The 16778-nt window shown below is 31.5% G+C and overlaps 1 protein-coding gene across 4 annotated transcripts in view; it reads right to left on the reverse strand.

Annotated features, from left to right (window-relative positions):
- Positions 1-16778, reverse strand: part of msi (RNA-binding protein musashi) — a 278252-nt gene that overhangs the window by 168912 nt on the left and 92562 nt on the right. For 3 of the 4 annotated variants that reach the window (XM_076395652.1, XM_076395654.1, XM_076395650.1), the window contains one exon: positions 13690-13739. The exons of the other annotated variant lie outside the window; for it this stretch is intronic. The gene's annotated coding sequence lies outside the window, so the exon portion shown is untranslated. The remainder of the gene's footprint in view (positions 1-13689; positions 13740-16778) is intronic. 4 annotated transcript variants of the gene reach the window in all.

Genomic DNA, 16778 nt, shown 5'->3' on the forward strand with positions numbered 1-16778 from the left:
CTACTTAAAAAGCGCACCTAGAACTCGACCTATACTAGTGTGGAAAAAAGGTCAATGTATATATGATAAAACAACTCTAACCTATAAATTATTGTGGCTGTAAAATTAATTGAAGTTTTAACTTCTTCGATAATATATGCATTAGATGTACTATAGTGTTAAAATAAATAGTAACAACTGGCAACTTTCGACAACTAAAAAATTGCAAGCCCTGCCCTGATACAAAGTTGATTTACGCCGAAACCTTATCTGTCGCGAATGCTGGGTGAATTGTATTACCTGGCGTTTCGCCTCGCTGGTAACGGTACACTTATCTGAAACAGGAAGATGGCAGGATGCCGCCGTTCCTGCTAAATTAGTTTCTGCTCAGGGAGGTTTGTTTGGTCGCCTGCGTCACGAACGAAACGTGATTTCGAGATGGGCTCGATAAGGCCATTTTCATATCCGAATAACGTGAAGTTTGATGTCGCTTTTTTCTCTCGCGTTAGGAGGCGTTTTGTTTTAGTGGTTGTGGCGGTGATAACACATCGTGAGAAAAACGCCGATTTCAGATTACGGCGAGTGTCGTTTGCCTATACGGCACTGGTGAAGTGAATATGAATAATTCAAGCGGGCGAGGGAGTAATGGACCTTTTCGAAAACAAACGAATTTTTAAAAAAGAATGAGTTCGGATGTTTGTTTCTCTTCTGCTAAATGTATTCGCCAGATGTTTCGGGTTTTGTTCGTCGCTTACACAAAGAAAATTTCGTATTTCGAGCGCGAAACATCGCCCGAAATCAGACATTTTAATTAAATGCTTAATAAAACATTCCATGACGTATCTCATTTTACTACTAAATTAATTCAATGAACCTTAACATTGAGCTTTTTTTGAATCTTGAACATTTTGTACCTATAGGGATATAAAATCACGTCCACGTTAGATATATTCTGGTAGAATTGTTCTCGTGTTACTGCCTTTAATTTGTTCTTAGTAAATCTTAATATTTTGTTCTTGTAAAATAAATTTACTTTGATAAAATGTAATTAAAACAGAACTACTTTTGAAGGGTTTATAAATTAGCTTTAAATGATTTGTTTTATTGATTGTTATATTATATTGATTATCGATAGCCGCCATTTTTCCCCATATTTCATGTTTGACGCTATCCTTGAATTAACCCATTTTTTGGTATCTTTATAAGAAGTAAAGCGCTGCTCAGGGAGGTATCGCCTCATGCAACAAGTAAAAATCAAAGCAAGAGTAATGCTTGGAGAATATGACGGGTGGGGTAGCATTTCCCATTTTAATGTATGTATGTGTTCACCGGTTTAGCACATGTGGTCGAGTGTTGCTACGCTGAAAAATAACACCGTTGGGTCTTTACCCATATTTCGTCCGTTATTTTTCGCAGTGCAAACTCATTAATTGTAGTCGGCAGCGATCATCACTGATAGTTCCATTAGATTCTAGCAACTCATAGTATACCACACCAAGCTGATGAGCACCAAATACAGATCATTGGCTTGGATTTGACTTTGCCGTTGATGTTAATACATAGCAGGTGGTCCTCATGATTTTATTCACTTTTGGATTATCGTAATGGGTTCAGTTTTGTCATCAGAAACAATAGGATGCAAAAAACAAACCCGCTTTTGCCGTGGAAGCAGTATTTCACATCTGACCATACGTCTTTTAATCTCATGCCTTCAATTCACACTTTTGGATAACTTCCATGTCTTTCAAGCTATTGTAAATGGTTTCTTGTGTTAGTTCCAAAAATTTTGCGTATTCTTTTTTGCACACTACAAGGATCATCATATAGTAATGGCTTCAAATCTTCATCTTCAATTTTTCGGTTGTTTAAAACGCTCTTTGTCTTCAGTGTTAAAATTATCACTTTTAAAACGTCGAAACTAGTCTTCATATTGTAGAGAATTATCAATTTATCGCCATCAATATAATGAAATCGATGGCGTATGGTTGCCATAAGTTTCCATAGCATTCGATGACTTTCAGCGCTTTTTTATGGTAAGAAGTAAAAGATCCTGCACATGCGATTTATTTGGTACAAATTAACATATTTTTAAAAAACTGAAAACATTTTGTGTTCACACGAAATGATAATACATACAGGAAAATGAGGCTTCAACATGAAGTTGGTTACAAATGTATCTGATGCGATATAATACACGGAAACACCATCTGTTGTAAATCCTTGAAAAACAATTTATAGGCTTAACAATTTGTACAGAGGTTTCCTTGGAAGGCAAGGTTTTAGAGCAAATAACTATTGGTTTAGATGAACTACAACAGAATAAGATTGTTTGTGTTGATTATTTAGATATAAAAGAATCGTTATTATTATTATTATTCGTGAAGTTAGGTACATATTTGTAATATCTTCTATCTTGCTTTGGCCTGACAGGAATATTTGATTGTTTTGCTATTTTTAACCGAGTTTCTATGTTTGTCTATATATATTGTTTTAATGTATAATCGCCGATTTCTCCGTTAATTGTGGACCGATGTTCAAAAATCTTTTTTTATTGGAAAGAGTACACCGAGGTGGTTCCATTCGAACCAAGTCAGGATCTGTTAGGGGGGAGGGGGAGAAACCTTCAATTTTCAAAGTCACGTACACAGTTTTCACATATTTCTTTATCCAAAATAGTCAGATATTTGGGTATAATGTTATTGATGAACTGATGTGATAAAAACTCAGAAATAGTTCAGTGTAAAAGCTATTCAGTTTTAAGCATTAATCTCATATACTAATAAGAGGTCGTAGAAACACTGTCGGAAAATGTTTCTATGGTGTAACGGTTAGAACGTTAATCTAACATGTGGGTTGGTTTACCAATGTAGGCAGCAACTTTTTTAATCTAGATTGGTTGGAAAATTTGTCAAATCACCTAGACTAGGTAGCGGACTCCGGAGCCTGAAGCGTTCCTTATTTTCAATTAACAAAAAGATTGAACCGATTTCAAAACACAAATAAGAAACTCAATAGAAATTAAAAAATAATCAAACATATTTTTAGCACAAAAAAACCATTTTAAAATAAAATATGTACATAATAATCGTTGTAACAACTAAATAAAAATAAACAAAATACTTATTTAACCTATCTACTACATGTATTTTATATTCTACTATATCACACAATTTAGTTTAATACCTACCTAAACCTATTCATCTATTTGTAAGAAGTCGAAGAAGTCGAAGTTGTTGAAGTTGGCGCCGAGCGAAAATAATGATATATACAAAAAATTAAATTATGAACAAGTCAAATCTAATTTAGTAGTAGTAGTAGTTAAAATAATACTATAAAAAGATAAATACATTTAGGTCAGTATTAAGTAGTGTTGGGAATTATGGTTTCAGTCCATTGACTATCGACTACTTCTTACTATCGACTGTTTCAGTCGCCATTTTCGGTCCGACTGATTTTGTTACTATTTACTATCGACTGTTTCAGTCTTGTCTATACTATACTATACTATTTCTCCGTTAATTGTGGACCGATATTCAAAAATCTTTTTTTATCGGAAAGAGTACACCTCCGAGGTGGTTCCATTGGAACCAAGTCAGGATCTGATAGGGGGAGGGAGGAAACAGGGGGGATTTTCCGAGAAACCTTCAATTTTCAAAGTCACGTACACAATTTCCACATATTTCTTTATCTAAAATCATTAGATATTTGGGTATAATATTATTGATGAACTGATGTGATAAAAACACAGAAATAGTTCAGTGTAAAAGCTATTCAGTTTTAAGCATTAATCTTATATACTAATAAGAGGTCGTAGAAACACTGTCAGAAAATGTTTCTATGGTGTAACGGTTAGAACGTGAATCTCACATGCGGGTGGGATTACCAATGGAGGCAGCAACTTTTTAAATCTAGATTGGTTGGAAAATTTATCAAATCACCTGGACTAGGTAGCGGACTCCGGAGCCTGAAGCGTTCCTTATTTTCAATCACTGTATTGTAATTCATATTTTTCTTCATACGAGCTGTACTTTTACATGGACTATTGATTGTAATATTTAATAAGATAACTGTGTAATTTATTGAGTAAATATCTAACACTAAAAAAATTTTAACAAAAAGATTGAACCGATTTCAAAACATAAATCAGGAACTCAATAGAAATTAAAAAATCAAACATAGATTTTTGGCCCAAAAAAACCATAGTAAAATAAAATATGTACATAATAATCGTTGTAACAACTAAATAAAAATAAACGAAGTACTTATTTATCCTACATGTACTTATATTCTGTTAAGATGTATTAAACTTTAAGATTTAAATGTTAAGATTTATAGAAAAGCCAGACTTCTCATTTGGGTTTCGAGAATCGACCAAGTTCACAGAGTAAAAGCGGTCCTTGAAAATATATTCGAAGAAAACAAATACAGCCCTGCAATATTTCTGAACGTCTCAGAAGTTTTTGAGCCGGTATGGAATTTGTAATTAGTAGACTGCAGGAATCATTTTTTTTTGTAAGAAAATTTAATCTCGCATGAAGGGACATTCTTAACACTTAAGTCTATCTCGGTTGGAGTTCTCTAGGGTAGGGTTTTGGGACCACTCCTATATCTGCTCTATACTGCTGATGTCCCAACAACTAAAGAAACAGTACCTGGAATATTTGCCGACGACACTATCATAGCAAAAGATGAACCTCTGTGTAAGACTGAGCAGGAAACGTACAAGTAGCAGTCAACAAGATCTACAAATGGACCAGATACTATAAAATAAAACTTAATAGCTCCAAATCTACCCATGTTAATTTTGCGTTGTGGCGAAATGATAAAAACCTAATTATATCACTTGACGGATGCCTGATTTCTCAAGCAGAATCAGTTAAATACCTCGGAATATATCTTAATTGTAGGTTAAAGTGGAAACATCATGTTAGACAAAAAGCAGGGCAGATTAGACTCAAAGTCAAGCAACCGTACTGTTCCGAAAATCCAGGACCTAAAATCAAAGAGATTGGTTTATCAGTCAAGCACTAAGAGATCAAATCAATTAGTGATCCAACGTCCTCAAAACAAAGAACTACACGATGATTACTGGACAACATGCACGAAATCACAAGATTTAAACGAACCAAACCACACGAACTTAGTGTATACCAGTGTATACACTTGTATATGCACAATATAGTGTATACAACATAACAAGGTTATCTAATAATAAACAAAAAGGAGAAACAATGTTCGTCCAAAGCCATTACTGTATATATAGTAAAAAATTATATACAATATAAAATATTTTAAAACTGGAAACACCTATTTATCTCTAAATGCCTTTTATGAGGATTAAAATATTTGGTAGAATTACCAAATTCTTATTCAGAAATAGGTAAAATTTAACGGCAACGTGAGTAAAAAACAGTATAGTAAGGGACTTGTGAAAGAGCCTAGAGAATGCAATTTAATTTTCCGGTTCAGTAATGTTTAGTTCTTAACGTGACTTAAATTAAATACATTTTTATGGAGAACAGTACAATTTAATTACATAGCTTTTTCAGCACATACATATCTTGGCAAGAGATGAAGAGAGAAATTTTAAAAGTGAGTTAGATGATACACCTGCTTATAGTAATATAAATGTGGCCTTGAATTCATTAAAATTGTTATCATTACCGCATTATGTCTTTTCCGAAAACATTTTGTATAAAATAATTTGTTTTCATATTATTTTAGTAGTATTCATTAAACGATCGTCTTAATTTCGCAATGGAAATTTACAGAAATATGTTTGTTTTTCAATGACTATACTGAGTATATTTTAATATTACACTAAGGATTGTTAGATAAAATGTAGTTGTTTTTAATTTGTATCAAGCCAAATATTTTATTTAAAAGAAAATAATTAAGTGCCATAGGAATATAATTGAAGTTAATATTCATTACTAGATACTACTGTTTCCCAAGATCTGTCTTGTTATGTACTGCTAATGAACGTTTTGATTATTTTATAATTTTTTCAATATAAAATATTAGTTGAACAAATATTTATAGTAAATTTTTCTGTGTAGGGAATAGTTTATATCAAAAATATTGATAAATAAAAAGTGCAAAGCATTCAAAGGAAATCGATAAGTAGCAGTAAAAGAATCAAGAATTTGATGTTTGACAATCACTATAGAGAGACAGGGGCAATACAAGTTATTAATGTAACCTTTTAGACCAGTTGTATTAAGGAATGTATGAAAAAACAGACGATTGAAAGAAAAAAACATTATTTTGCATCAGTATTATAAAGCAATAGCTTGTAATTAATGAATTGCTTTCAGGTTCCAACTTATATGCTAGATTTAGATCCCTCTAACTTCTTGCTCTTCATGTACATCAAAATTATTATTTAAATGAAAACGAAATTTCGTAAAATATGTAAATAAATTAAATTTATATAGATTATACTTAACTCCCTTGCATACATAATCCCTATCCAATTGTTGATCTATTTTTTGGCACTGTTGTTTAAGACAAGAAGGAATTAGAGAGCGCTGTGCCAGATGACTATACTGGGAAGGTCAGAGCTTTCCATCCGAATGTAGTGGCTGTTACTCTCAATTCTTAGCATTTTTAGCAACAATTCGTCATTTAGTTTATCCAACTGACGCCGGTAAACACCTGTAGCAACAGCTTCATTTGCTTTTAATAGCTCGTAATACTCTACACAGCTACATTTTATGGCTCCTGGAGTAAACCATGACTTTTGAGGTTTGGGATTGTTGGGGATCCTAGCGAGATACCATAGAAAAATATTGTATCTTCGCATGGCAAGCAATGAAACCGCTATGTTAAAATTATTCGAAATTAAATTAATAATCATCAACATTATTTAACCATCGAATCCTAGCAATAATTTTGTAAATATTTAATTAATGAATTGTAGCGAATGTCTTTAATAAAGAACACAAGACTAAATTAATAAATTAAGTCAACAAATTATTCCTGATAACGCAAATAACCGAAAATGATACCAAAAAAAGAGAATCTGACTAGAAACAATCTCGCGGTTCATAGATGATTGTCACAATCCAAAGAAAAAAGACCGTCGGGATGAAACAAATCGTAATTTCATTGTTAAAAGCGTGCTGGTTTCTGGTAAGTTGCCAAATCCATTGGCCGGGGTGAAAGTGGATCTAATCTGCGGTGATTATTGGTACAGTAGGTGTCTTCAACTACACCAACCGGCCGTCCATACTATCAATTGAATCTGTTATTACGTGGACGGGTAGTTGTTCGTAACCGCCAATGTGTTACATAAAATATGATTGGTAAGCAGTCGACTTGCTCGCCTCTGTTGACTCATCAGAATTCTAATTCAATAAGCAAAAGTAACTAGGTTGGTTATAATCGAGTGAGGTTGGAATAAAGAACAATTACTTTTGGGATGCTTAGCCAAGCAGAATGTTTAAGAAACATTGTTGTTTCGCTTTCGTTGTAGTCGACATTATTTTATGTGTCAACAATTACAATTATATAGTAATCGGTATGCATGGCATGTTAAAATATGTTGCCGGTCAAGAAAGACATTTTATTTTTTATGCAAAGTATAGCATTTACTTATCAGATACTTCAACCGTTGTTCTGGATGTCTAAACATATATTGTGTTGACAATACAATTTTTTTAATTGGTATCTATATGTTATATTGCGCGACTTGTGTTTTTGAAGGAATGAAACGATGTGTTTAAGTATTAATGGTGTGATGACTAGCTTCAAAAAAGGGCCGATTTTTAAAATACTTGTTTTATTCGAAAGAGTACAGTTCCGAGGTGGTCCCAATGGAACTAAGTCAGGATCTCATAGTGGGAAGGGAGGAAAATCGAGGGAAACCATCAAATTCCATTTTTTTTTAATCTAAAATAATCAGATATTTGTGTATAATGTTATTGCTGAACTGATGTGATGAAAAATCGGAAATAGTTCAGTGTAAAATCCTTCCACTTTGCTTTTTAATTTCTAACCATATCATATGAGAAGTCGTAGAAATATCGTCCGTTACTCTCATTTATGGTGTAACGATTACTGTATGACACTCAAGAACGGAGTTAGGCCAGCAAAACTTAGCGAGGCTAGATGAATACAGCTGTATTTTCTTAAATATCGATATAACTATAATGCAAAAATCGATGTTTTAAAGACTTGTTTGCAGCAACTGCTACACCCCTTTAGACTACCACGCATTCACCTACATCAAAGTCAAAGGTAGGCAATGTTGGTGGATTGGTACCATGCGGTTCCCGGCTATAAAAGACCACCACCGCGACGTCTCACTCTTTTCTTTGTTTTTCTCTACCCCTCTCTCTACCTCTCTTGTACAAGTACCACTTCCACAGCGCTACCGTACTTCCTTTATCTAACCTAAAATCCTGTCAATTCTCCCGTCGACCACATGTATCAAATTAAATCGAAATTTAATTTTTATTTCTTCAACCAGTGTTTTAAGTTCTCGTGCGAATTCCTTCCACAAAATAGTAGTGAGTGTTCGGACAAACAATCGCATCGACAGCCATACATTTCGACCGACAAGATGAATATTCCTACATGTTTAAAACAGCAAAATAATTTTAATGATTTCTGAAAAAATATCAGATTATTAAAAAAGTATCGATATTCGAAAAAAATAGATATATTTTCGATTCGTTACTCTTAATAGCTAAAAGAGGCCATTGGCTTGTAAAATATAATATTTTATTGAAAAATATCTATATTCCAGAAGAAATGTTATCAAATCTACTAAAAAGAAGCTTAATATTCAAAAAATGTAAATGGTCTATCAAAAGAAAAGAATAGTTAATATTCGGGAAAAGGCAAAACCAAAAAAAATGTTATTGATTTAAAAAAAATATCGGTTTGTTGGAAAAAAGATCGATTTATTTAAAAAAAAAATTAATATATCGATTTTCGGTTAGACTTCACTTTAGCTTGAACTACTTTTTTGAAAGTTTTATTTCAATTTTACAATATATTAGATACAAAAGACACGGCGAGTGAGTGTTATTTATTGAAACCAAAAGATAAAATGCACTTAACATCAAGCTCAATAATTCTTTAACTATATCTTTAACTTTCGAGAAAATAAATAAGATTTTATCATCTGTTCAATTGCAGGATTTGGTCTTGGACCTGGATCATTTACTGAAACAAAATATGAACTTTAATAATGGTATAGAGGATTCACTACAACCGTATAGCTACAAGCGCAGAAAGTCATTAAAAAAAAACTGAAACAACCAACTGTCGTTGTTTGTTGTTTCAACAACTAAAATATAAGTGAATATAAATGTTATATTTACGTGCATATCTACATACATTTTTCGTTATTAATGAATAGACAAATAAATTCAACTATAATTCTAATAAAATTACATATTTTTCTTCTTTTAATACGTACATGTATGGGATCCCTTTTTAAGCGCGGTCTCACCAACAGCCGCTATCTTGTATACTGATTGATGGATGTATACCGATTCTATAATTAATTATTGAATATTGGAGACACGTTAGTTATCAGCTTTGAACTATGGCATCAAATAGAAATTTGAGAACGGAGAAACAAATGTAGTATAATTTTAAAAATAAATCCTATATTAACTAGTTCGATTTAGTGGCCCAACGGCACCAACCAACCCCCCGCCCCCCAACCCTTCATTCTTGACCTATAATGGACGATTCTCTTTACCTCCTTTGGCCTTTGAACAATTTCGAAACTCTTCCGGCATTCCACGCACGTACCGCCAATTGCGTCGAGCAAACCGTCGAGATCAGTAAGCTTTTCAGATGGTCAAACTTTCAAGTCTTAGAAAATGGATTACTCTGACCGACCGAAGCTCAACTGCCACTATCCGTTACATAATCTCGCGCACGGTATTAGGAAGTTTGGCCATTTCGGTCTTTTAACTTTACATGGCACTACCATCATACACATACAAAACGACCGTCGAAGTTTTTATCGTCGGATGAAAAGAAAATAAGGCAGTAGCGGTTATTCTCGGAACGGATCTTCTTATCCTCTTAGAACTTGTTATTTTCGAGATGGTCTTCGAAACAGTCCCTTGGTTTATAGGGAAATGTTATGTTTCGATGTGTATTGATTGTTGCGCCTTCATATTTACGGACGCTCTTATTATTTGTGGGGTATACGTCGATAGGAAATATTGCTTTCATCTCTGGTTTGAAGTAGTTCAGATGCTTTCATAATTATATATAACCTTTGACATATGTATATAAAAAGTTAGGTTAAAATAGAGTGTATTAAGAAATATGTTGAAGAAACAAGTAATATGTAAAAAATATAGAATAAGTATTTTAGTATAATGTGTAATAGTTAAAACTAACGTTGGGAACTATCCCGGTTTTCGGTGCGACTGATTTGACTATTTTTTACTATTAACTATTTCAGTAAGTTCGAAAACAAACATGTTGGAATAAAATAGAAATAAACCAATTACTTTTATTATATTATGTCATTGCTACTTTCCGTTAAATCTACTGTTTCTACTATTTTCAGTCGATAATTCCCAACTAAAACAACAGTTTATTATTTGCTGAAGCTAAATAGTACATTAAAAGCAAACTGGTCCTTCGAGTTTGAAGCACGTGTTCATTTCTATATGCTTAAAAAATCGCCGGTTAAAAGCCTCGGCATTGATTGGAATCGATAATAGATAATAAAAAAATACATAATTTATTGTAGATTACGGCGAAGAGACTCGAGAGACGAAAAAGACCTGAAAAAGATTGTTGGTTACTAGAAATCTGGACCTTCGAAACCATGAATATACTGAAAAAATATTCACTAGAAAACCAATGAGTATTGTCACTTTACTGTCGATGTAATGTCAGAAAGAAGAGGGCTTTTTTCATTGAAAAGCCACATGGCATATAGATTACAACTGTTTACTAAAATCAACATATTGTAGTCTTTCCTTGATATTGTCCTTAAAGTCCATATCAGATTTCAGATCTAAAACATAGTTAGCATTTGATGTACTTTTGCTGGGGCACATAACTTTAAAACATGTAAGAGTATATATATATATATATATATATATATATATATATATATATATATATATATATATTTAATATAATAATAAAAAATAATAATAAATAATAAAAAATAAAAGCTATTTTATTATTCATAAATAGACATTACAAATGTTGTAAATCTATAACAATACTTCCTTGTAATTGTATCTAATTTCCGTTGTTATTAATTGTTAATAAATATTTCTTGAAGATGTCATCATCATGCTAATCACTATTTTGTTAAAAATAATATTATACGAAGGTCGCTATTTATATTTTTCTGTCCTAGGCAGTACTAAGTGTTGGCGGACTCCAAATGAAGTTATTGAAAACTTGGTATTGTTGAACATAACCTACTTCTGAACAATTTGTAATTTGAGCGCGATTTGGATTATTCCCAGTGCCTTTAAAAATTCACCTCGGGCAAAAAAATAAATTAACTCGTTAACATTTTCGTGTTATTATTTTTCATAACTTTTTACGTAGATTGTAAAACAATAAGATACTAATAATCATAATTTCTTATACGTTGTTAAAGTGCCATCCTATAGTACATTAATTATTTAAAAAATCCAAAATTTGTATAACTTGATACGATAGAATAACGTAGAGTAGGCTCACATAAAATTTCAACTAAATTGGTTCAATAGAACCGGACATATTATATTCGGAAAAAATTAAAAAGTAGTCGCAATATACTTCCCTGTGCCACTCCTCCACGTATTTTCTTCAAGATTATGTATTCTTCTTGTTTGACTTCTGAACTATCAGTCGGAAATCTTTGAAAATATGATAAAAATCGATTTTTTTTCAAATTTCTATACTAAAGTCTTTACAATATTATAAAGTATGACGTATAATATATCTTTGGTTGCTTGTTAATTGCTACTTTTGTGAATGTTTTGAGTAGATTTGAATGGTTATAATAATGAAAATTTAGGAAAAACAAACCGCATTCCGAAATGAGAAAAAATATTCATGGGTATCGAAAGTCAAAGAGAATATAATTTCAATTAATTATAGAAAACTATCTGTAAGTAATTATAATATAATACAAGTTGAGGAACATAATTGTCAAGGTATGGTAATTTTATTAATATTTATTAGTTTAAGAAGTTGAAGAGATATCTATTTATGTGTCCAATGACAATGTTTAAATTTAAGAACACCAATTCTGTAATAGCTATAACTTTCTGGTCATTTACAATGAAATGTGAAACAAAAAAGGGGGTTGCATTCGGTCACATTTGCGAAACTCTACGGAACTTTCTGCTTCACACTTTAACTAGTGTTATTGTTTTAAAGTCAATAGATAAGTATAACATAATATACGGTCAAAATCAAATATAACATTTTACATAATATTTTATTTAAAACGCGCATATGACTTACAGAAAAAAGTCTAAGATCTTTAGAAGTTTAAAAAAGCAACTTGATACAACATATTCGGTTCCTATAGGTTTTCATGGTTGTTAGGTACTTTCGTAGCATTCCAATATATTGGTACAAAGAATGAGTAATAAACCACAAATTAGTTCTAGATAAAATAAAAAAATATTACAGTTCAAATGTATCTTTAGTATCCCTTTGTTGATGTTAATACAATACCTTCATTTGAATATAAATATTATTGTACCAGAATGTCTATCTACACTTTCATAAATAAAACACTCCTGGTTTATAAAATTTTTCTGAGTGGTCACTTATTAGCATTATACATTACTGCAATTCGAACGAACATGATTTTACGGTGACGCAAAATTACATATCTTGCAAATTATATCAATAATTATATGTTTAATTATAACTATTACATAACGTTTATCTTCATTTAGTATCAGAAATATTGAAAATAATAATTCTAAACATTATAAATTATTAAATAGATTATTAATGGTTTCTTATACCGTATATTATGTAGAGATTATTTAACAATTTAATCGGATTATATTTTATAGATGGTTAATCAAAGATTTTGATGTAACAATATAGGAAACGCGTAATAGTATATGCATTTATGATCTATCTATGTAACATACGTGTTCCTTATGGAAATTATAGTGAATGAAATCTGTAAAAAAATTTATAAATAATATTGGAAGATCATTAGAATGAATAAAATGTTGTTCAGGACCTGGCTTATAATCAAATTATTCTATGATTTTAAGCTTCTGATCTGCTTTTGGATAGTCCTGCTGAGTGTGACGAGCTAATTAACGAGAATATAAGCATCGTGTAAGGTCGAGAATACCAATGGTGATCAAGAATCGTTACTTCTATTCAAAAGATGAAGTTAGAATTTTGCGTTATGATGACACATCATCTTCCAAGATTATCATTATGAACAAGTTTTTGGTGAGACAATCAACAAATGTCAACGAACTACCACTGGTATCAACTGAACTATCACCTGATATGACTTTGGCCGAGATTTTTTTCTTTCCAAAACTGAAATTACCCCTTTTCTGCTATGCAATAAATCCGATTTCAATAAATTTGGACACACAATAAATATTTTTTGTTTTATTAACAAATTCTCTTTCAGATATTAGCTAATAATAGTATTGTAATAAAGGAATAATAATCGTACGAAGTTGTGTTAAGATAAAAGTAAATAAAGACAAAAAGTTACATATAATATACCTGACTTGCTTCCAGAAATGGTTATATTAGTTATCTCATGAAGACCACACCTGCAACAAAATAAATATTGTTAGAATTATTGTTATTTTTAAAAAGAATATTAATTAAACTTTTATTGAATTGCAATTTTATAACTTTTATTTGCTTTTATAAGACTTATTATTAGCACACCACTCCTAGGCTTCAAATTTCTTTGAGTTAAACTATTTAGTTATGTTATGTTAACAGAGTAGCTACAAATATATTCCAAGACAAGCATAATGGAGAAGTCATCTGTTGATGATAACATATGTTATAATAATTCTGAAAATTTAGAGGATAAAAATTAATAAACAGGGTACAGATGAAGAGTTTGTGGCAAATCTCATTCACTCTGAGTTTCCAGATTGCGATTATCCTAAAGATTATATTATGACTTATTGTTACTTTTAAATATACATGAATTATATGTTTCAAGTTTGTAAGTAATTACTAAGTTAACTAAAAGATTGATTAGTGTTTAAAAAATAAATGATTGTACCTAATATAGTATTTTTGCTACTTTTCCCTACATAACTCCAATTCCCCCACTCGCCCTTATATAAAACGACAGAATACAGGGCAGTGAACAAGATATTCTACATGGCTATTCACTTCGATAATCTACATCAATTTGTGATTATTATTTGCTAATTCTATGGTTATGATTGTACTGACTATTAAATTGTTATATATGGCAGTAAACATTTCATGAAATTCATTTGGTAATAGACCGAATAATGACAAATTGAGTTTGTGAAAATATATTAATCCCAGTAAGTATCTATTAATATGCTATATATTACTACAGAACTACGTACAAAATTAATATGAAAACTTAATTATAATCAACAAAATTATCAGGATAAGGTAATTTTCTAAACTTACGTAATAGTATAGAATAACAGGTCAATTTAAAAGTCCCCGGCCTGACACATAGATGGCGCTAATAGAATTAAATCCATATGTTTTTTAGTTAGCCCTAACCTTCAAAAGATGCGTGTATAAATTTGACAGCTGTTAAATCATTAGTTTGTGAATTATAGTATTTTGAGTGAAGCAACTTTTGTTATTGTGAAAAGAAATGGATGAAAAGGAATTTCGCGTGTTGCACCAAGGATTGGTATGCTAAGTTTACATGTGGTGAAGTGAAACCGATGACGGTGAATGGACACCACACCCAAAAGAGGTTGTTACCAACGAAAACATTTAAAACATCCACAAAATGATTTTAAATAACCGTAAATTGACAATCATATAATTCAGAAAGTGAGTATGAGAAAGCTCTATGCAAAGTGGGTGCCGCTCACTTTTTACCAAAAACGACGTGTTGATGATTCGGAGCAGTGTTTGAAGATGATCAAGCGTAATAAATCCAAGTTTTTGCGTCAATATGTGACAATGGATGAAACATGGCTCCATCATTTCAGTTCGAACCCTAATTGACAGTTATCCGAGTCGCAAATCATACTATAAAATGGTATAGAAAAGTTGGAGTGTCGCTATATGCTATAATCAGTGTATCACCCTTGAGGAAAATTACGTTGAATAAAAAAAACTAATTTTGCCAAAAAAAAATGTGTTTTACTATTGTAGGCTAGGGACTTTTTGATTGACCTATTATAACACTTTTTGGTAGGGTATGTTAAATTTGTGTATATTAATATTAAAGTCATTGTCCATAGATGTTATTAAAATACCTAATGATTAAGCTTGTACATTTTATACGAATATACAAGGAGTGTGTACTGATATAAGCTGCAATTGCTTTTCCTAGTGGTTATTAAAAAATGTGATATGTAAGCATCTACATGTAATAATTATCATATAAGAATATGTAAAGTATATAGGCATTACCAAATAAAAAAAAAAGTTACAAGAGAAAAAGCCAGACATACAAGGTACACTTGGAATACATTGGTAATAAACAAAACCAGAGGTACAGGAAATACATCAATAATATGTGTGCTTTGTTTCTTGCGTTTTCTTTAATATTTAATGTCCTCTTAAGAGTTTTATTTATATAATTTTTAGTGATTTATTCATTTTATATATATATAAGTTTTAGTCAATGATTGATAGAAATTTGATTTTCTTTTGAGTTAAGTTTTTCAAATTTAAATTCCATTAATTGTCCTAAAATATTGGTAATTGTACTTCTTTATGAATTGCTTTTCAAAGATAAATAGTATCCTTATATAGAAAATATCAAATAGATAAAACGGATGGCAGCGGTTTTACCTGGAGACGAGGCTTGGACAGTCGATGGTGGCACGTCTAAACCAAACGATGGTCGGTTACTGAATCGTTGGAAATACCCTTCAATAACATCCCAGATAAACGTCTAGGGGTTGCCAGCTATTCGTTATCGTGTTCTAGTTGGCGCTGCTGGCACCCCGCCCGTGTTCAACATCTGGGATTATATTTCTGGGTATTTTGTAGACCGTTATTCCACTATGTAAAATTCGACTTGCCTCAAGGTCGCTACAATGCATTTTATTTAAGTGCGCCATCGCTCAACTAGCCAATCATATGCTGTATCTTGTTTATTCACCTCTAGTATTAAAATAACACAGTATTTTAATAATAAAGCAATAAATTTCAATTGGAATTGGTGGAAACTCCCATATTTCATATTATAATGTCACGTTATTATTACAACAAACTTTGTTCTCAATAAAAAGGGAAATTGTCATTGTTCGGATCATTATCATTCACCGTATTTATAACAGGATTTCTAAGAAATCGTATTGAGTCACATCCAACTGTCACCGTAGAATTCTTATTGTATTGAAAAAAGAATGGTCCTCTACGTATTGAATATTCAGCGGATCATTTTTACTAGAACGGTGGTAACAAAGGATTTTTTTCCATTGAGCATTTTCGAATCTCTCTGGCAACTAATTGAAATTTACGAGACGTTTTACATGTCGTGCCGAACTTTTACAAGAAATTTTATTATGTGTACAAATCGTTCGAAACGCCATACAAGTGGCTTCTCTAATTTTTGTAATATTGTTGCTGACATCGATACATTTGTTGATATTTTTACTGGAATTTATTCAATATAA

This window comes from Rhynchophorus ferrugineus, unplaced genomic scaffold (assembly GCF_030347505.1).
Source record: "Rhynchophorus ferrugineus isolate W39M unplaced genomic scaffold, kcgeb_rfMv2 rfM2, whole genome shotgun sequence".
In the NCBI taxonomy this organism is placed as follows: domain Eukaryota; kingdom Metazoa; phylum Arthropoda; class Insecta; order Coleoptera; family Curculionidae; genus Rhynchophorus; species Rhynchophorus ferrugineus.